This window comes from Tupaia chinensis, unplaced genomic scaffold (genome assembly GCF_000334495.1).
Source record: "Tupaia chinensis unplaced genomic scaffold, TupChi_1.0 Scaffold000077_1, whole genome shotgun sequence".
Lineage (NCBI taxonomy): Eukaryota > Metazoa > Chordata > Mammalia > Scandentia > Tupaiidae > Tupaia > Tupaia belangeri.
Genome location: NW_006159538.1, coordinates 1,091,881 through 1,097,158, shown reverse-complemented (window position 1 = coordinate 1,097,158; position 5,278 = coordinate 1,091,881). Strand labels below are relative to the sequence as shown.

At 42.1% G+C, this 5,278-nt stretch overlaps 1 protein-coding gene across 1 annotated transcript in view; it reads left to right on the top strand.

Annotated features, from left to right (window-relative positions):
* Nucleotides 1–5,278, top strand: part of OTOG (otogelin) — an 81,568-nt gene that overhangs the window by 58,030 nt on the left and 18,260 nt on the right.

Sequence of the window (5,278 nt, the reverse complement as noted above, 5' to 3'; positions counted from 1 at the left end):
GCTCGCAGCTTTCTCACATTCTGACTGAAGGTTTTTTTGCCGTGGCTCAACAGCTTTCGAGGCACATCTTCAGTAGGATAATACCTAGGCATTTTGCACAGTTTAACCACCCGGGTACCACCATTCTTGTCTCCACCAACTGGTTTTTGTGACAGTCGCAAGAACCTTCTCCTTTTTCTTTTCTATCCTGGATTTAGTGGCCGAGTATTCCCTCTTGTACATGGCCTTCCCGGAATACATGGCAGACCGGGAGTACCTGCTGATGCCCCGGACTAGGACGGGGTTTCTGCTACAATGGGGCTTCCCCTTCCTGGACTTTTTAGCCTTGGGTTCACCCTTTTTAACCTTGTTACTGGCATCAGCCTTCTTGGCTTTAGGTTTCTTCTCCTTAGTATCCTGCTTTGCAGCTTTTTCACCTGCCATCTTGTATAGTGGGAAAGAGCAACTGTAGGCTTTTTATAGATTTCATTTATCAGGTCAATAAATTTCCTCCTATTACTAGTTTGCTGAGAGTTTTTATTATTATAAGCAAATGTTGAATTTCATCAAAATTTTTTGTGCATTTGAGATAATTATACACACACGCATACTTAGACCGTTAGTATGATGAATCACATTGATTTATGAGTGTCAAACCAGGCTTGCATTCCTGGAATAAACCTTTCTTGTCTGGGATACGTTATCCTTTTTGTATTATGTTAGATCCTCATGATAGGCACTAGTCTAAATGATCTTTTCTTGTAATATGTTAGTTTAGTTTTGCCAGCAGAATAACATCGGCCTCATATAATGAGCTAGAAAGTATTTATTCCTTAAATATTTGATAGAAAGGGCTGGATAGTGTCACAGTGGTAAAATGCAATGCGCTGCAATACTGAATCACATGAGTAGGTTCTGGGTTCATGTCCAGACTTTCCTGAGTACACTGGGTACATGGATACCCATGGTCAGGTGCTGGCTGAAGCTGAAGGTGGATCATAGCGTTAAGATTCTGCTAGGGGATGCTGTTTCTCTGTATCTGTCACTCTCTGATACTCTTGCTAATGGGAAAAAACCAATAAACCTTTTTTTAAAAAATTAGTAAAAATAAAACAGTGACGCTATCAGGGCCTGTATTTTTCTTTTCTTTTCTTTTCTTTTTTTTTGGAGAGGTTTTTCACTATAGGGTGCATGCGCTCGCCAGACAGACAGAGACATAGAGACAGAAAGCGAGAAATCACCCCCCAGGGGGGATGGTCACGCCACAATCCCTTCTCCTCCATTCTCCTCTCGGGATCTTGGGCATGCACACACACACGCCCGGCGTGAGTTTTAAGCCACCGGGTCTGGGACGTGAACTGCGGTCGACTACGTGGGAGTCCAGTGACATAGCCATTACGCTAACTGCTGGTTCCCAGGGCCTGTATTTTTCTTTTGGGAAGGTTTTTAGTGCATTCTATTTATTTAATAGCTATGGAACAACTCTGCTTACCTATTTTTTGTTTGTTTGTTTTTTCCCTTTGGTAAGCTCGGGTAATTTACGTCTTTCACAGAATTTGTCCATCGTATCCAAGTTGTCAAATTCTAGGCATCCAGTTGTTCATATTTCTTCTCTCCTTTTAGTGTCTGTAGACTCTAGATCTGTGTACCCAATCTCACTCCAGAGGTTAGCCATTTCTTTCTTCTCCCTTCTCCCTGACCAGCCTGGAAGAGAGTTAGCAGATTTATTGTTCTCAAAGAATAGCTTTACTCTTTAACAAGGTTTCTCTGCTGTTTTCATGTTTCTAGTTCATTGATTTCTGCTCTTCTCTCTATTATAGTCTTCCTTCTCCTTACTTTGGGTTTAATTTACTCTTCTTTTTCTGGTTCATTACAGTGGAATTCCAGGTTATTGATTCATGACCTTTCTTCTTTTTCTAACTTAAGCATTTAGTGCTGTAATTTACCCTCTAGATATCGATCTTATACTTCATACTTCCATTTTTCCCTTCTGCAGCTTCAGAGCTACTGTTACCCTACATTTTACTTGCATATGTGTTAGAAACTCCACAGGGCATTGTTATTATTTTTCTTAAGCAGTCAACTATTTTCTAAAACTTTTTTTTCAAAGAAGAAATGTTTGGGGCCCAACAGGTGGCTTGGAACCGGTTAAGGTGCTGGGCTCCTGTGTGGCCAACCACATTTCAAGTCCTAGACCTGGCGGCTTGCTTTCTCACTTCCCTTTTGCTCTCTCTCGGTCTCTTTTTGGTGAGTACAGGTGCCCTATAGGAAAATGTTTAAGAATGACCACGATAATAGGAACCAGCAGGTAGCATAGTAGTTACAGCACTGGACTCCCACATGGCCCACTGTGGTTTGAGTCCTGGACCTGGTGGCTTGAAAAATCACAGTGATTGCATGTGCAGGGATGCCCGAAATCCCAGGAAGAGAATGAAGGAAAAGGGACTGTGGCATGGCCATTCCCTCCGAGGGGTGATTTCTCACTTTCTTTCTCTGTCTCTCTCTGGTGAATGCATGTGCCCTATGGGGGAAACTTAAAAAATAGTGATAAAGGGAACCAGCAGTTAGCGTAATGGCTATGTCGCTGGACTCCCATGTAGTCGACCGTGGTTCGCATCCCGGACCCGGTGGCTTAAAACTCATGCCGGGTGCGTGTGCGTGCGTGCCCAAGATCCCGAGAGGAGAATGGAGGAGAAGGGATTGCGGCGTGGCCATCCCCCCTGGGGGGTGATTTCTAGCTTTCTGTCTCTCTGTCTCTGTCTGTCTGGTGAGCGCATGTGCCCTATAGCGAAACCTCTCAAAAAAAAATAGTGATAAATAAAATAAAATATTTCTTTTAAAGTAGAAGAAAAGTATGTATTTGCTCACATATTTACCATTTTTGGTGCCCCTTCTTCTGGTGCGTGGGTCTGGATTTCCATCTGATATCCTCTTTCTTCTACTGGAAGGACCACCTTTAGCACTCTTACAACAGGTCTACTGGTGACAGCTCTTTCAGCTATTGAAGGGCTGAAAAAGTTGTGATCTTACCTTTATTTTTTAAAAATATTCTCATTAGATGTGGATTTATAGGTTGATATTTTTTTTCTTTCAATACTTCAAAGAATTTGCTCCCTGTCTTTTTTCTTTTTTAATTGAGGTGACATGGACATAAAATTGAACATTTTAAAGTGAATAATTCAGTGCCAGCAGGTGGCGTGGTGGTTAGGGCACTTGGCTCCCACATCGCGGTTTGAATCCTGAGCCCAGTGGCTTTAAACTCATACCAGGCATGTGTGTGTACATGCCCAGAACTTCAAGAGGAGAATGGAGAAGAGACTGCCGTGTGACCATCCCTCCTGGGGGTGATTTCTCACTTTCTTTCTCTCTGTCTCTCTGTGTGTCTCTAGCAAATGCACATACCTTATAGCAAAAGTCTAAGAGGAAAAAAAAAAAGTGAACAATTCCGTGGCTCACAGTATCATGCAGCCACACCTTCTCCTTAGTTCCAAAACATTTTCACCACCTGGAAAGGAAACCCTATACCCATTAAGCTGCTGCTGCCCACCCACCTTTCTCTCTAGCCCTGTCAACCACCAATCTGAATTTCATACACAGGCTTACTTATTCTGTATAAATATAAATCATATGAATGGAGTCATATAGTATGTGACCTTTGGGGTCTGGCTTCTTTCACTTAGACTCATGTTTTTGAGATTCATCCACATTATAGCAAGTATCAGTATTTCATTCTTTTTTTTTTTTTTTTTGAGAGGTTTTTGCTATATGGTGCGTGTGCTTGCCAGAAAGACAGAGAGGAGACAGAGAGACAGAAAGCAAGAAATCACCCCCAGAGGGGTTGGCCATGCCTCAATCCCTTCTCCTCCATTCTCCTCTTGGGATCTTGGGCACGCACGCACACGCGCCTGGCGTGATTTTTTTTTTTTTTTTTGGAGAGGTTTTTGCTATAGGATGCGTGCGCTCGCCAGACGACAGAGAGAGACAGAGAGACAGAAAGCGAGAAATCACCCCCCAGGGGGGATGGCCACACTGCAATCCCTTCTCCTCCATTCTCCTCTCAGGATCTTGGGCACGCACGCACACGCGCCTGGCGTGAGTTTAAGCCGCTGGGTCCGGGACTTGAACCATAGTCGACTACATGGGAGTCCAGCGACATAGCCATTATGCCAGCTGCTGGTCCCACTATTTCATTCATTTGTATAGCTGATATCCCATTGCATGTATATACCACAGTTTTTTTTTTTTATCCATTCATCCATTGAAGGTCATAGGCGCATTTTGGCGATTACGAAAAGTCCTGCTGTGAAGTTCTGCCGTCCTTCGCTGTGCTTATTTATGATAAGAAATCTACATTATCTTCGTATCTCCATGCACAATGTGTCTTTGTTAATCCCTGCTATTGTTATGATTTAACTTCGATCACTCTCTTAAAGCAAATTGGTCATAATATGCCTGGTAACCATTTCTCTATTAGGACATGAATACTCTGTGCCTCATTTTCTCGGTCTTTTTTCTTTCTGTGCTTCATTGTGGATAGTGTCTGTTGCTCTGTCTTTAAGTTTATTAATTTTTATATTTCTAACATCTAAGCCTGTATTAATCCCATCTGATATCTCAGACATTGTATTTTTTTTATCTTTTTTTCATTATCATTATTATTATTTATACATTCAGTTGCTACACATCATTTACCTTGTAAAGAGACTTTACCCAGCATGATAGGCATCTCAGCCCAGCTGAGAACACTGTACACATCCTCATCAACAGGTGATAAACCATACCTGTGTCCCACAATATCTTAACTCTCCGGTTTCTCCCCCAAATTATCTTTCCTGTGCTCTTCTCCCACACTCTCCTTCCACTTGACATTGTATTTTTTATCTCTAGAAGTTTGATTTGGGTCTTTTTTATGTCTTCCAAATCTTATCTTGGCATTCTTATGTGTTCCTCTACTTTGTTGAACACATGGAATTTAATTATAATAATTTAAAAAACTATTAATCCATGCTATATCCAAGGTTAGCATTGTCAATATGTAGTAGAGGCTATAGCTTTGAAGTGTTGAATATGTTGCATATTTAACAAATATTGAGCACATATTGATTGAGCCCCCCAATTTATGTCAGGCCTGAAGGCAGGTGCTAGGGATTCAAAGATGGATAAAGATCCTTTCTGCCTTTGGAAATCACCATCCACTGGGGACCTTGGGGAGAGAACAGGAAGTCTGTCTTAATCATCAGCACAGAGATGAGGGGACCCTGGAGAAGGGGTGCCTAACCTCACTGCTGGGCATGTAGGG